A 17,336-nucleotide genomic window follows, 5' to 3' on the forward strand; every position below is an offset into this window, starting at 1 on the left:
GGTAGAGATATTGGTGTGCAAAAGAGCAGAAAAGTAAATAAATAAAAACTGTGGGGATGAGGTAGGTGAAAATGGGTGTGCTATTTACCAATAGATTATGTACAGCTGCAGCGATCGGTTAACTGCTCAGCTAGCTGATGTTTGAAGTTGGTGAGGGAGATAAAAGTCTCCAACTTCAGCGATTTTTGCAATTCGTTCCAGTCACAGGCAGCAGAGTACTGGAACGAAAGGCGGCCGAATGAGGTGTTGGCTTTAGGGATGATCAATGAGATACACCTGCTGGAGCGCGTGCTACGGATGGGTGTTGCCAACGTGACCAGTGAGCTGAGATAAGGCGGAGCTTTGCCTAGCATGGCCTTGTAGATGACCTGAAGCCAGTGGGTCTGGCGACGAATATGTAGCGAGGGCCAGCCGACTAGAGCATACAAGTCGCAGTGGTGGGTAGTATAAGGTGCTTTAGTGACATGATGTGAGAAGGGCTTTATAAATACATGATGTGAGAAGGGCTTTATAAATACACGATGTGAGAAGGGCTTTATAAATACATGATGTGAGAAGGGCTTTATAAATACATGATGTGAGAAGGGCTTTATAAATACATGATGTGAGAAGGGCTTTATAAATACACGATGTGAGAAGGGCTTTATAAATACATGATGTGAGAAGGGCTTTATAAATACATGATGTGAGAAGGGCTTTATAAATAAATTTAATTTGATTAATATCTAATGTTTCACAGAGTCGCGGCTGAAACAACATGATTACCAAACAGCTGGCTGGTTTTAAAGCTTTTTCGTCGGGAGTCACGAGTGTCAACTGGTGTTGTATTCTAAACAGCGGGATTATTAAAGGGATACCTCGAGATTTTGGCAATTAAGCCCTTTATCTTCTTCCCCAGTCAGATTAACTCGTGGATACCATTTTATGTCTCAGACTGTCCAGTATGAAGGAAGCATGCTAGCTATTCCCATAGACCGCCATTCAAAGCGCTAACGCTAGTTAGCAACTTCCTTTTTTTTTTTTTTTGGTTTTTTTATTGTGCACGTGACAAATCAATTTTGATTTGATTCCAAACTGCAGACATAAAAATGATATCCACAAATTCATTGGACTCTGATGTAAAATGGTTTCATTGCCAAAATATTTAAGCATCCCTTTAAGTTAGCCTCAACTTGTCGTCAAGTCAGTTATTTTAAGTCCACATTTCTCTAAAAGATTAAATCATTTCAAGGCATTTTGAACAGTCAGCTGGACCAAGTCATTTTGAACAGTCAGCTGGGCCAAGTCATTTTGAACAGTCAGCTGGGCCAAGTCATTTTGAACAGTCAGCTGGGCCAAGTCATTTTGAACAGTCAGCTGGGCCAAGTCATTTTGAACAGTCAGCTGGGCCAAGTCATTTTGAACAGTCAGCTGGGCCAAGTCATTTTGAACAGTCAGCTGGGCCAAGTCATTTTGAACAGTCAGCTGGGCCAAGTCATTTTGAACAGTCAGCTGGGCCAAGTCATTGATCTTGCTTTCTGGAACAGATGCTTGATGTTATTTCACCAGACTGAATGGTTCAGAGTTTTTGTAAACCAAGTAATTAAAACACTTTTATTTCAAATTCTTTACAGAAGTATCACAACAGCTAGTTAACCATAAGACTTAAAAAACATGGGATCATCAACTTTCATTGAAACATGTACAAGCGTCTAGTTACTTTATGCAACGACAAGAAACATAGCTGTGGAGGTACAAAACGCAACGTGAATAAAATGGGCATTATTACACACCTAAACAATACAATGCAATGCTAGTCGTAATATAGCCAATTTATCAACAGAAATAACAAACTGTAAAAACGAAACATTTGCTTTTTAATATGAAAGCCAGGATTTTATGTCAAGTGCAATGAGGAAGACCTCGAGGTGAAGAGCACTTATTCCGTTTCTCTCATGATATAACAGTACCTGTAAACAGCATGTATGTTAGCATGAAAGACTAAATGTTCTTACACAATTTTTGGAGGGGAAATCTTGATTGGAGACTAAAAAAATTGGATGAATCTTTTGATGAATTTGACCGTTACCGAGCAGTGGGACATGTATTATTCCAAACCCCCCCCACCCCCACCCACTACCCCCAAAACAAAACAACGAGTGTGGTCGGAAAGCTTTACAAAATGAAAAAAAAAAAAAAAACTTGACAGGAAATATAAATATACTGGATAAATGCATTTCTCACTAAAAAAACAACAATACTGCATGATTCAGTTGGTGGTAGAAACAGTACAATCCTTCTCAAAGTTAGCATTTATGACCCCCCCAACAAAACAAAAACAAACAACTAAAACATACATAAAAATAGTGAGAAAGACATTTCCAAATAGCACCATATTCCCTATATAGTGCACTACTTTTGCCCAGAACCCTAGGAGGGCTCTGGTCAAAAGTAGGGCGCTGTATAGGAACTGGTGCCATTTGGACCGCAGGCAGTGTCTAAACCAGGTGGAATCTTGGTCCGGCTGTAGCGATGATGTCACTGTAAGGCTCGGTCTGGTTGAGCTCGATGGCCTGCTGTTTCTTCAGAACCAGGAAACTGTAGAACTTGGCGGCCGCCTGCTTCTTGTTGTTGTCTCGGCACAGCGCCAACAAGCTGACCTGCTCGGCTCCCGTCTTGGCCATGACTCGCTGCAGAGAGGAGAGAACGGTGAGACGGTCACCTTACTGACCAATGGTCTGTCCAGCTAGATAACAGACCGACCCAGGGGGTCGTCCAGCTAGATAACAGACCGACCCAGGGGGTCGTCCAGCTAGAAAACAGACCGACCCAGGGGGTCGTCCAGCTAGAAAACAGACCGACCCAGGGGGTCGTCCAGCTAGAAAACAGACCGACCCAGGGGGTCGTCAAGCTAGATAACAGACCGACCCAGGGGGTCGTCCAGCTAGATAACAGACCGACCCAAGGGGTCGTCCAGCTAGAAAACAGACCGACCCCGGAGAAAGTGGTTCGCCCAAATAAGAGATGATGGAATGACCGCTAAAGATATGAAGTCAGTCGCCTCCAGACACCAGATATCAACACCAGATATCACCACCAGATGTAGACACCAGATATCACCAGATATCACCACCAGATGTAGACACCAGATATCACCACCAGATGTAGACACCAGATATCACCACCAGATGTAGACACCAGATATCACCACCAGATGTAGACACCAGATATCACCACCAGATGTAGACACCAGATATCACCACCAGATGTAGACACCAGATATCACCACCAGATCACCAGATATCATCACCAGATGTAGACACCAGATATCACCACCAGATGTAGACACCAGATATCACCACCAGATGTAGACACCAGATATCATCACCAGATATCATCACCGGATGTAGACACCAGATATCATCACCAGATATCACCACCGGATGTAGACACCAGATATCACCACCAGATGTAGACACCAGATATCACCACCAGATATCACCACCAGATGTAGACACCAGATGTAGACACCAGATATCATCACCAGATGTAGACACCAGATATCAGATATCACCAGATGTCAGATATCACCAGATATCACCAGATATCACCACCAGATCACCAGATATCACCACCAGATGTAGACACCAGATATCACACCAGATATCACCACCAGATGTAGACACCAGATACCAGATATCACCACCAGATGTAGACACCAGATATCACCACCATCACCAGATATCATCACCAGATGTAGACACCAGATATCAGACACCAGATATCAGACACCAGATATCAGATATCACCACCAGACCAGTCACCAGACACCAGATATCACCACCAGATGTAGACACCAGATATCATCACCAGATGTAGACACCAGATATCACCACCAGATGTAGACACCAGATATCACCACCAGATGTAGACACCAGATATCACCACCAGATGTAGACACCAGATATCATCACCAGATATCACCACCAGATGTAGACACCAGATATCACAGATGTAGACACCAGATATAGACACCAGATATCACACCAGATATCACCACCAGATGTAGACACCAGATATCATCACCAGATGATCAGACACCAGATATCAGATATCACACCAGATGATAGACACCAGATATCACCACCAGATATCACCACCAGATGTAGACACCAGATATCATCACCAGATGTAGACACCAGATATCATCACCAGATGTAGACACCAGATATCACCACCAGATGTAGACACCAGATATCACCACCAGATATCATCACCAGATGTAGACACCAGATATCACCACCAGATATCATCACCAGATGTAGACACCAGATATCATCACCAGATGTAGACACCAGATATCATCACCAGATGTAGACACCAGATATCACCACCAGATGTAGACACCAGATATCATCACCAGATGTAGACACCAGACCAGATATCAGACACCAGATATCATCACCAGATATCATGTAGACACCAGATATCACCAGATGTAGACACCAGATATCACCACCAGATATAGACACCAGATATCAACACCAGATGTAGACACCAGATATCATCACCAGATGTAGACACCAGATATCATCACCAGATGTAGACACCAGATATCATCACCAGATATCACCACCAGATGTAGACACCAGATATCACCACCAGATATCAGATATCACCACCAGATATCACCACCAGATGTAGACACCAGATATCATCACCAGATGTAGACACCAGATATCATCACCAGATATCACCACCAGATGTAGACACCAGATATCACCACCAGATGTAGACACCAGATATCATCACCAGATATCACCACCAGATATCACCACCAGATATCACCACCAGATGTAGACACCAGATGTAGACACCAGATATATCAGATATCACCACCAGATGTAGACATCAGATATCATCACCAGATATCACCACCAGATATCACCACCAGATGTAGACACCAGATATCACCAGATGTAGACACCAGATATCACCAGATATCACCAGATATCATCACCAGATATCACCAGATATCATCACCAGATATCACCACCAGATATCACCACCAGATGTAGACACCAGATGTAGACACCAGATATCACCACCAGATGTAGACACCAGATATCACCACCAGATGTAGACACCAGATATCACCACCAGATGTAGACACCAGATATCACCACCAGAGATATCACCACCAGATGTAGACACCAGATGTAGACACCAGATATCATCACCAGATGTAGACACCAGATATCACCAGATATCACCACCAGATGTAGACACCAGATGTAGACACCAGATGTAGACACCAGATATCACCAGATATCATCACCAGATGTAGACACCAGATAACATCAGATATCATCACCAGATGTAGACACCAGATATCACCACCAGATGTAGACACCAGATATCACCAGATATCATCACCAGATGTAGACACCAGATATCACCAGATATCACCAGCAGATGTAGACACCAGATATCACCACCAGATGTAGACACCAGATATCACCAGCAGATGTAGACACCAGATATCACCACCAGATGTAGACACCAGATATCACCACCGGATGTAGACACCAGATATCACCACCAGATGTAGACACCAGATATCATCACCAGACCAGATATGTAGACACCAGACACACCAGATGTAGATATCACCAGAGACACCAGATATCATCATGTAGACACCAGATATCATCACCAGATGTAGACACAGATATCACCACCAGATGTAGACACCAGATATCACCACCAGATGTAGACACCAGATATCAGACACCAGATGTAGACACCAGAGATGTAGACACCAGATATCATCACCAGATGACACCAGACACCAGATGTAGACACCAGATATCATCACCAGATGTAGACACCAGATATCATCACCAGATGTAGACACCAGATATCATCACCAGATGTAGACACCAGATGTAGACACCAGATGTAGACACCAGATGTACACACCAGATGTAGACACCAGATGTAGACACCAGATGTAGACATCAGATATTCTCCAACGACCTGTTTTCCATTATAGCAGTTTTCCACATGGAAATGTAATATTCTGTACCTCTAATTCCCAACAGAACATTAGCATAGTTTGTTTGTTTACTTGAAGAAGTGTATAACAAGATATTTGTTTACCTGAAGGCCATGTAGCATCTGTTGGGTCCTCTTGTTCCACCTCTTCTCCTCCTGGTCCTGAGTTGGATCCCCCTCCTCCTCCTGCAAACACACACCAGACAGACACAGATACACACACACACACACACACACAGATGATCACACACAGATACACACAGAACACACAGATGCACATCAGCAGGACCTCAAGGTGGCTGGACACAGTCCATTCATCTCCAAAGGTATCATAGATGTGTATTACCCATAAATGTTACTTTCCCATCAGGCCAGGTTGAGGTCAAATTGTAGACACGTGTTTATCAAGCTCACGGTTCAAGATTGACCCCAAGATGTGACACATAAAAAATAGAATAAATAAATAAATAAAATAAAAATAGAAACATTCTTTACATATCTTCTGAACTTAATTTCTAATCAGATTCGTCCTCCATCCCCCAGGTCTCTACCCCTAGACACCATCCCCCAGGTCTCTACCCTCCATCCCCCAGGTCTCTACCCTCCATCCCCCAGGTCTCTACACCCTCCATCCCCCAGGTCTCTACCCTCCATCCCCCAGGTCTCTACCCTCCATCCCCCCAGGTCTCTACCCTCCCCAACCCCCAGGTCTCTACCCTCCATCCCCCAGGTCTCTACCCTCCATCCCCAGATATCATCCAGGTCTCACCCTCCATCCCCCAGGTCTCTACCCTCCATCCCCCAGGTCTCTACTCCTCCATCACCCTCCCCCCAGGTCTCTACCCTCCATAGACCCCCAGGTCTCTACCCTCCATCCAGATATCCCCCAGGTCTCTACCCTCCATAGACACCAGATATCCCCCAGGTCTCTACCCTCCATCCCCCAGGTCTCTAGCATAGTTTGTTTGTTTACTTGAAGAAGTGTATCCCTGAAGGTCTCTACCTCTTGTTCCCCTCCCCCCAGGTCTCTACCCTCCCCTCCCCCCAGGTCTCTACCCTCCATCCCCCAGGTCTCTACCCTCCATCCCCCCAGGTCTCTACCCTCCCCTCCCCCCAGGTCTCTACCCATTCATCTCCAAAGGTATCATAGATGTGTATTACCCATAAATGTTACTTTCCCCCCAGGTCTCTACCCTACCTCCATGACCCCCCAGGTCTCTACCCTCCCCCATCCCCCCAGGTCTCTACCCTCCCCATCCCCCCAGGTCTCTACCCTCCCCATCCCCCAGGTCTCTACCCTCCATCCCCCAGGTCTCTACCCTCCTCCATCCCCCAGGTCTCTACCCTCCTCCATCCCCCAGGTCTCTACCCTCCTCCATCCCCCCAGGTCTCTACCCTCCATCCCCCCAGGTCTCTACCCCCCCCAGGTCTCCCCATCCCCCCAGGTCTCTACCCTCCCCATCCCCCCAGGTCTCCCCAGGTCTCCCCCAGGTCTCTACCCCCTCCCCTCCCCATCCCCCAGGTCTCTACCCTCCCCATCCCCCAGGTCTCTACCCCCCATCCCCCCAGGTCTCTACCCTCCATCCCCCAGGTCTCTACCCTCCCCATCCCCCAGGTCTCTACCCTCCCCATCCCCCCAGGTCTCTACCCCCCCATCCCCCCAGGTCTCTACCCTCCCCCATCCCCCAGGTCTCTACCCTCCATCCCCCAGGTCTCTACCCTCCATCCCCCAGGTCTCTACCCTCCCATCCCCCCAGGTCTCTACCCTCCATCCCCCCAGGTCTCTACCCCCCCATCCCCCAGGTCTCTACCCTCCCCCCCCAGGTCTCTACCCTCCATCCCCCTCCCCATCCCCCAGGTCTCTACCCTCCCCATCCCCCAGGTCTCTACCCTCCCCCCCAGGTCTCTACCCTCCATCCCCCCAGGTCCTACCCTCCATCCCCCCAGGTCTCTACCCTCCATCCCCCAGGTCTCTACCCTCCCCTCCCCCAGGTCTCTACCCTCCCCTCCATCCCCCAGGTCTCTACCCTCCCCTCCCCCAGGTCTCTACCCCCCCCCTCCCCCAGGTCTCTACCCTCCCCTCCCCCCAGGTCTCTACCCTCCCCTCCCCCCAGGTCTCTACCCTCCATCCCCCCTCTACCCTCCCTCCCCCAGGTCTCTACCCTCCCCTCCCCCAGGTCTCTACCCTCCCCTCCCCCAGGTCTCTACCCCCCATCCCCCAGGTCTCTACCCTCCCCTCCCCCCCAGGTCTCTACCCTCCCCTCCCCCAGGTCTCTACCCTCCTCCCCCAGGTCTCTACCCTCCATCCCCCCAGGTCTCTACCCTCCATCCCCCCAGGTCTCTACCCTCCTCCATCCCCCAGGTCTCTACCCTCCTCCATCCCCCCAGGTCTCTACCCTCCATCCCCCCAGGTCTCTACCCTCCCCATCCCCCCAGGTCTCTACCCTCCCCATCCCCCCAGGTCTCTACCCTCCCCCCATCCCCCAGGTCTCTACCCTCCTCCCCCCAGGTCTCTACCCTCCTCCATACCCCCCAGGTCTCTACCCTCCTCCATCCCCCAGGTCTCTACCCTCCTCCCCATCCCCCCAGGTCTCTACCCTCCTCCATCCCCCAGGTCTCTACCCTCCTCCCCATCCCCCCAGGTCTCTACCCTCCTCCCCATCCCCCCCAGGTCTCTACCCTCCTCCCCATCCCCCAGGTCTCTACCCTCCTCCATCCCCCCAGGTCTCTACCCTCCTCCCCCCCAGGTCTCTACCCTCCCCTCCTCCCCTCCCCCAGGTCTCTACCCTCCCATCCCCCCAGGTCTCTACCCTCCTCCCCATCCCCCAGGTCTCTACCCTCCTCCATCCCCCAGGTCTCTACCCTCCCCTCCCCCCAGGTCTCTACCCTCCACCCCCCAGGTCTCTACCCTCCCCTCCCCCCAGGTCTCTACCCACCATCCCCCCAGGTCTCTACCCTCCCCATCCCCCAGGTCTCTACCCTCCCCATCCCCCCAGGTCTCTACCCCCTCCCATCCCCCCAGGTCTCTACCCTCCCCCCCCCCAGGTCTCTACCCTCCCCTCCCCCAGGTCTCCCCCAGGTCTCTACCCTCCCCCCCCCCCAGGTCTCTACCCTCCCCCCCAGGTCTCTACCCTCCCCCCCCCCCCAGGTCTCTACCCCCTCCCCCCCCCCCAGGTCTCCCCCCCAGGTCTCTACCCTCCCCTCCCCCAGGTCTCTACCCTCCCCATCCCCCAGGTCTCTACCCTCCCCTCCCCCCCCAGGTCTCTACCCTCCCCCCTCCCCCCAGGTCTCTACCCCCCCCCCAGGTCTCTACCCTCCCCATCCCCCCAGGTCTCTACCCCCTCCCCCCCCACCCTCCCCCCCCCAGGTCTCTACCCTCCCCCCCCCCCCAGGTCTCTACCCTCCCCTCCCCATCCCCCCAGGTCTCTACCCTCCTCCCCCCCCAGGTCTCTACCCTCCTCCCCATCCCCCCAGGTCTCTACCCTCCCCATCCCCCCAGGTCTCTACCCTCCCCATCCCCCAGGTCTCTACCCTCCCCATCCCCCCAGGTCTCTACCCTCCCCATCCCCCCAGGTCTCTACCCTCCATCCTCCCCCAGGTCTCTACCCTCCTCCCCATCCCCCCAGGTCTCTACCCTCCCTCCCCCCTCCCCCCCCCCCAGGTCTCTACCCTCCCCATCCCCCAGGTCTCTACCCTCCCCTCCCCCAGGTCTCTACCCTCCCCTCCCCCCAGGTCTCTACCCTCCCCTCCCCCCAGGTCTCTACCCCCTCCCCATCCCCCAGGTCTCTACCCTCCCCTCCCCCAGGTCTCTACCCTCCCCTCCCCCCAGGTCTCTACCCTCCCCTCCCCCCTCCCCCCCCCCCCAGGTCTCTACCCTCCCCTCCCCCCCAGGTCTCTACCCCCTCCCCCCCCCAGGTCTCTACCCTCCCCTCCCCCCAGGTCTCTACCCTCCCCCCCCCAGGTCTCCCTCCCATCCCCCCTCTACCCTCCCCTCCCCCCCCAGGTCTCTACCCTCCCCTCCCCCTCCCAGGTCTCTACCCTCCCCTCCCCCCCCCCCCAGGTCTCTACCCTCCCCTCCCCCCAGGTCTCTACCCTCCCCTCCCCCCCAGGTCTCTACCCTCCCCTCCCCCCAGGTCTCTACCCTCCCCTCCCCCCAGGTCTCTACCCTCCCCCCCCCCCAGGTCTCTACCCTCCTCCCCTCCCCCTCCTCCCCAACCCCCCCAGGTCTCTACCCCTCCCCAATCCCCCCAGGTCCTCCCCTCCCCCCAGGTCTCTACCCTCCTCCCCTCCCCCCAGGTCTCTACCCTCCTCCCCTCCTCCCCCCAGGTCTCTACCCTCCTCCCCACCCTCCCCCCCAGGTCTCTACCTCCCCTCCCCAACCCCCCCCAGGTCTCTACCCTCCCCCCTCCCCCTCCCCTCCTCCCCCCCCAGGTCTCTAACCTCCCCTCCAACCCCCTCCGGTCTCTAACCTCCTCCAACCCCCCAGGTCTCTACCCTCCTCTCCTCCCCTCCCTCCTCCCCCTCCCCCCCAGGTCTCTACCCTCTTCCCCCAATCCCCCCCCAGGTCTCTACCCTCTTCCCCAATCCCCCCAGGTCTCTACCCTCTTCCCCAATCCCCCAGGTCTCTACCCTCCCCAACCACCCTACCCTCCCCTCCTCCCCAACCAGGTCTCTACCCTCCTCCCCAACCCCTCCCAGGTCTCTACCCTCCTCCCCAACCCCCCCAGGTCTCTACCCTCCCCTCCTCCCCCCAGGTCTCTACCCTCCCCTCCTCCCCCCAGGTCTCTACCCCTCCCCCCCCAGGTCTCTACCCTCCCCTCCCCACCCCCCCAGGTCTCTACCCTCCCCCCCCCCAGGTCTCTACCCTCCTCCCAAACCCCCAGGTCTCTACCCTCCTCCCACCCCCCAGGTCTCTACCCTCCTCCCCAACCCCCAGGTCTCTACCTCCCCCCCCCCAGGTCTCTACCCCCCCCCATATAAACCCTCCCTGACGGTAAGCTGCCACCACCCACCTCCTCATCACTGTCATCCTTGTCCTTCTTCTCCTTGTCCAGCAGATCCAGCTCAGGGACCAGCTGTGTGAGGCTGAGGCTCTCCTCTGGGGGCAGGTCTACCTGGGGCAGGTCTACCTGGGGCAGGTCTACCTGGGCCATGGAGAGGACTGAGAGATCAGCCTGAGGCTCCTGGGCTCCCATCTAAATGGACGAGACGAGAGACGGGTTGTTGGATACACATACCAGAACTAGTCAGAGGTAAGACAAAACATCAACCATTCCTGGTTGTTGAATATATTTATATACACCTTGCTGTTATTATTTATGTAAATGTATGTAAATGTAGCAGATGCTCTGATTCAGAGACTTAACGAGGTGCATCCGACTACAGTAGTTAGGACAACGAGTCACAGGAAATGGACAACACATGAATGATTCCATTGGCTGGCTGGTTGTTCCATATCTATTCTGACGGGGTTTTTAAAATGTATTTATTTTATTTAATCTTTATTTAACCAGGCAAGTCAGTTAAGAACAAATTCTTATTTTTTCAATGACGGCCTAGGAACAGTGGGTTAACTGCCTGTTCAGGGGCAGAACGACAGATTTGTACCTCGTCAGCTCAGGGATTCGAACTTGCAACCTTCCGGTTACTAGTCCAACGCTCTAACCACTAGGCTACCCTGCCGCCTCTACACCCTAACCACTAGGCTACCCTGCCGCCTCTACACCCTAACCACTAGGCTACCCTGCCGCCTCTACACCCTAACCACTAGGCTAGGCCGCCTCTACACCCTAACCACTAGGCTACCCGCCGCCTCTACACCCTAACCACTAGGCTACCCTGCCGCCTCTACACCCTAACCACTAGGCTACCCTGCCGCCTCTACACCCTAACCACTAGGCTACCCTGCCGCCTCTACACCCTAACCACTAGGCTACCCTGCCGCCTCTACACCCTAACCACTAGGCTACCCTGCCGCCTCTACACCCTAACCACTAGGCTACCCTGCCGCCTCTACACCCTAACCACTAGGCTACCCTGCCGCCTCTACACCCTAACCACTAGGCTACCCTGCCGCCTCTACACCCTAACCACTAGGCTACCCTGCCGCCTCTACACCCTAACCACTAGGCTACCCTGCCGCCTCTACACCCTAACCACTAGGCTACCCTGCCGCCTCTACACCCTAACCACTAGGCTACCCTGCCGCCTCTACACCCTAACCACTAGGCCACCCTGCCGCCTCTACACCCTAACCACTAGGCTACCCTGCCGCCTCTACACCCTAACCACTAGGCTACCCTGCCGCCTCTACACCCTAACCACTAGGCTACCCTGCCCCTCTACACCCTAACCACTAGGCTACCCTGCCGCCTCTACACCCTAACCACTAGGCTACCCTGCCGCCTCTACACCCTAACCACTAGGCTACCCTGCCGCCTCTACACCCTAACCACTAGGCTACCCTGATATCCTCTACACCCTAACCACTAGGCTACCCTGGCCTCTACACCCTAACCACTAGGCTACCCTGCCGCCTCTACACCCTAACCACTAGGCTACCCTGCCGCCTCTACACCCTAACCACTAGGCTACCCTGCCGCCTCTACACCCTAACCACTAGGCTACCCTGCCGCCTCTACACCCTAACCACTAGGCTACCCTGCCGCCTCTACACCCTAACCACTAGGCTACCCTGATATCCTCTACAAGGCCTAACCACTAGGCTACCCTGCCTCCTCTACACTCTAACCACTAGGCTACCCTGCCTCCTCTCAGGCCACTCTAACCACAGTACACAGGCAGGCTACCCTGAATGCCTCCTTACAGGCTCTAACCACTTTTTACTGGGACAGATTGTGTGATTACGACAGTGGGTTAGAAGGCTGATATCCCAATCAACTAACAGCAGTAGGTTAGAAGGCTGATATCCCAATCAACTAACAGCAGTAGGTTAGAAGGCTGATATCCCAATCAACTAACAGCAGTAGGTTAGAAGGCTGATATCCCAATCAACTAACAGCAGTAGGTTAGAAGGCTGATATCCCAATCAACTAACAGCAGTAGGTTAGAAGGCTGATATCCCAATCAACTAACAGCAGTAGGTTAGAAGGCTGATATCCCAATCAACTAACAGCAGTAGGTTACGGGCAGGCTGATATCCCAATCAACAGCTAACAGCAGTAGGTTAGAAGGCTGATATCCCAATCAATAACAGCAGTAGGTTAGAAGGCTGATATCCCAATCAACTAACAGCAGTAGGTTAGAAGGCTGATATCCCAATCAACTAACAGCAGTAGGTTAGAAGGCTGATATCCCAATCAACTAACAGCAGTAGGTTAGAAGGCTGATATCCCAATCAATGAAACAGCAGTAGGTTAGAAGGCATATCCCAATCAACTCTAACAGCAGTAGGTTAGGAAGGCTGATAGCCCAAGGCCAACTAACAGCAGTAGGTTAGGAAGGCCAGCCTCCTGAATCCCAGAGGCAGGCCAGCCTCCTGAATGAAAGCAGCAGTACTCACAGGCAGGCCAGCCCCCTGAATGAAAGCAGCAGTACTCACAGGCAGGCCAGCCCCCTGAATGAAAGCAGCAGTACTCACGGGCAGGCCAGCCCCCTGAATGAAAGCAGCAGTACTCACAGGCAGGCCAGCCCCCTGAATGAAAGCAGCAGTACTCACAGGCAGGCCAGCCCCCTGAATGAAAGCAGCAGTACTCACAGGCAGGCCAGCCCCCTGAATGAAAGCAGCAGTACTCACAGGCAGGCCAGCCCCCTGAATGAAAGCAGCAGTACTCAGGCAGGCCAGCCTCCTGAATGAAAGCAGCAGTACTCAGGCAGGCCAGCCTCCTGAATGAAAGCAGCAGTACTCACAGACAGGCCAGCCTCCTGAATGAAAGCAGCAGTACTCACAGGCAGGCCAGCCTCCTGAATGAAAGCAGCAGTACTCAGGCAGGCCAGCCCCCTGAATGAAAGCAGCAGTACTCACAGGCAGGCCAGCCCCCTGAATGAAAGCAGCAGTACTCACAGGCAGGCCAGCCCCCTGAATGAAAGCAGCAGTACTCACGGGCAGGCCAGCCTCCTGAATGAAAGCAGCTGTACTCAGGAAGGCCAGCCTCCTGAATGAAAGCAGCAGTACTCACGGGCAGGCCAGCCCCCTGAATGAAAGCAGCAGTACTCACGGGCAGGCCAGCCTCCTGAATGAAAGCAGCAGTACTCAGGAAGGCCAGCCTCCTGAATGAAAGCAGCAGTACTCACGGGCAGGCCAGCCTCCTGAATGAAAGCAGCAGTACTCACGGGCAGGCCAGCCTCCTGAATGAAAGCAGCAGTACTCACGGGCAGGCCAGCCCCCTGAATGAAAGCAGCAGTACTCACGGGCAGGCCAGCCTCCTGAATGAAAGCAGCAGTACTCAGGAAGGCCAGCCCCTGAATGATAATGACAGTCTGGCTGAGTAGGGGTTCCTCCATGATGGTCTGGTCTGACGGGAGAGAGAGCCAGGGTTGGTTTGAATGACAGGTCTGGTCTGAGGAGAGAGTACTCAGGGGGGGTTGGCCAGCCTCCTGATGAGAAGAGAGAGAGGGTTGGTTACTAATGACAGGTCAGGTCCAGAGAGAGAGATGGGGTTGGCAGTAATGACAGGTCTGGTCGGGCAGAGCCAGAGGGTTGGTTTGATAATGACAGGTCTGGTCTGAGGAGGAAGGAGAGGGTTGGTTTGATAATGACAGGTCAGTCTGACGGGCAGGCCAGCCTCCTTGTGTTTGAGTCCGTCTGTGGGGTGGAGGGTGGTTTGCATAATGACAGGTCTGGTCCAGGAGTCGTCCTACTTCCCTCCATGGCTGAGGCCTGCAGAGAGACTGGGTTGGTTTCCATGATGGTCTGGTCTGAGGAGAGAGAGGGTTGGTTTGATAATGACAGGTCTGGTCTGAGGAGAGAGAGAGGGTTGGTTTGATAATGACAGGTCTGGTCTGAGGAGAGAGAGAGGGTTGGTTTGATAATGACAGGTCTGGTCTGAGGAGAGAGAGAGGGTTGGTTTGATAATGACAGGTCTGGTCTGAGAGAGAGAGAGAGGGTTGGTTTGATAATGAGGTCAGGTCTGGTCTGACAGGTCTGGGGAGGAGAGAGAGAGGGTTGGTTTGATAATGACAGGTCTGGTCTGAGGAGAGAGAGAGGGTTGGTTTGATAATGACAGGTCTGGAGAGAGAGAGAGAGAGGGTTGGTTTGATAATGACAGGTCTGGAGAGAGAGAGAGAGGGTTGGTTTGGTAATGACAGGTCTGAGGGGAGAGAGAGAGAGGGTTGGTTTGGTAATGACAGGTCTGAGGAGAGTAAGACAGGTCTCCTCTGAGAGAGAGAGGGTTGGTTTGGTAATGACAGGTCTGGTCTGAGGAGAGAGTTTGAGAGACAGAAAGTCTGGTCTGGGAGAGAGAGAGAGACAGCCTCTCTCTGGGGTTGGTTTGGTAATGACAGGTCTGGTCTGAGGAGAGAGAGAGAGACAGGGTTGGTTTGATAATGACAGGTCTGGTCTGAGGAGAGAGAGAGACAGGGTTGGTTTGATAATGACAGGTCTGGTCTGGAGGGGTGAGACAGGGAGAAAGCCTCCTCTCTGGGGTTAGTATATGAGGGGTGGGAGGCTGAAGGTAACTTACCAATAACGTCCCTGCCAGACAGAGCCTCCTCTCTGGGCACCTCGGGGTTCTCCAGGTCCTTCAGGAACTCATCCAGACTATCAGCCTCTCCTCCCTTCCTCCTCTTCCTCATCTCATCCGGCACCAGGGGAGTCAGGCAGCGCGTAAACATCTGACAACACAGGACATATTTCAGTTAAAAACCCATTCTCAGGTGTCCCAGAGGGACAGTTAATGAGATCTCCGACACGTCCCCCCCTCCAGACTAAAGCCGCCCCTCCCTAAACTCCCTGTCCACCCCCCAGACTAAAGCTGTGTTCATCCCCTCCAGACTAAAGTCGCCTGTCCACCATTCCCCTCCAGACTAAAGCTGTGTTCATCCCCTCCAGACTAAAGCCGCCTGTCCACCCCCTCCAGACTAAAGCTGTGTTCATCCCTCCAGACTAAAGCCGCCTGTCCACCCCCTCCAGACTAAAGCTGTGTTCATCCCCTCCAGACTAAAGCCGCCTGTCCACCCCCTCCAGACTAAAGCCGATTCAGAAGTCTAGACTCATCTATACCTAGTGAGATACAAGCTGAAAAATAAAATGGTTTCATCTTAGTCAGTAACAGCAACTTCAAGGCCATTGTTCACGTCTGTGTGTGTGTTCACGTCTGTGTGTGTGTCTGTGTGTGTGTTCACGTCTCTCTGTGTGTGTGTGTGTGTGTGTGTGTGTGTGTGTGTGTGTGTGTGTGTGTGTGTGTGTGTGTGTGTGTGTGTGTGTGTGTGTGTGTGTGTGTGTGTTCACGACCTCTCTGTCTCTTACCTTCAGCAGTTTGTGTGTGACCTCCTCCTGTTCAGCAGTTTGCTGTGCGTTGACCTCCTCCTCAGCAGTTTCTCTTACCTTCAACAGTTTGCCGTTCTTCAGCAGTTTGCTGTGCGTTGACCTCCTCCTGTCTCTTACCTTCAGCAGTTTGTTTGACCTCCTCCTGTCCCTTACCTTCCAGAGCTGTCTCTTACCTTCAGCAGTTTGTGCGTTGACCTCCTCCTGTCCCTTACCTTCGTTGACCTCCTCCTGTCCCTTACCTTCAACAGTTTGCTGTGCGTTGACCTCCTCCTGTCCCTTACCTTCAGCAGTTTGCTGTGCGTTGACCTCCTCCTGTCCCTTACCTTCAACAGTTTGCTGTGCGTTGACCTCCTCCTGTCCCTTACCTTCAACAGTTTGCCGTTCCAGAGCGGCTGTGCGGGGAGAGAGAAGAGTTTCTCCACTCCTCCGGTCTCTTTCCACATCATCAGCTTCTTGGTGGGAGGGGCCAGGTCCAACGTGGTCACGATGTCCGAGTAGTCGCTGAGCTGGGCGCGGATCGACTTACTGTCCAGCTCTTTCAGGTTGTCAACAATCAGCTTCCTCTTCCTCTTCGCCTTCGTCTCTTTCACTGGACAGAGAAGTGTGGATGTCATTCTGACACTAGACAGAAGTGTGGATGTCATTCTGACACTAGACAGAAGTGTGCATGTCATTCTCGTTCACTAGACAGAAGTGTGGATGTCTTTCTCGTCCACTAGACAGAGAAGTGTGGATGTCATTCTCGTTCACTAGAGAGAAGTGTGGATGTCATTCTCGTTCACTAGACAGAGAAGTGTGGATGTCATTCTCATTCACTAGAGAGAAGTGTGGATGTCATTCTCATTCACTAGAG

The 17,336-nt window shown here is 52.9% G+C and overlaps 1 pseudogene across 1 annotated transcript; it reads right to left on the reverse strand.

Moving 5' to 3' along the window:
* Positions 1–1,579: 1,579 nt before the first annotated feature.
* LOC124024995 lies at positions 1,580–17,112 on the reverse strand (annotated as a pseudogene). The gene is made up of 6 exons (XR_006837123.1): positions 16,849–17,112; positions 15,678–15,828; positions 14,769–14,913; positions 11,049–11,231; positions 6,142–6,222; positions 1,580–2,669 (listed from the first exon to the last, which is right to left on the reverse strand). The product of XR_006837123.1 is annotated as a double-strand-break repair protein rad21 homolog A-like (transcript).
* Positions 17,113–17,336: the final 224 nt, after the last annotated feature.

Source organism: Oncorhynchus gorbuscha, unplaced genomic scaffold (assembly GCF_021184085.1).
Source record: "Oncorhynchus gorbuscha isolate QuinsamMale2020 ecotype Even-year unplaced genomic scaffold, OgorEven_v1.0 Un_scaffold_2111, whole genome shotgun sequence".
NCBI classification, from domain to species: domain Eukaryota; kingdom Metazoa; phylum Chordata; class Actinopteri; order Salmoniformes; family Salmonidae; genus Oncorhynchus; species Oncorhynchus gorbuscha.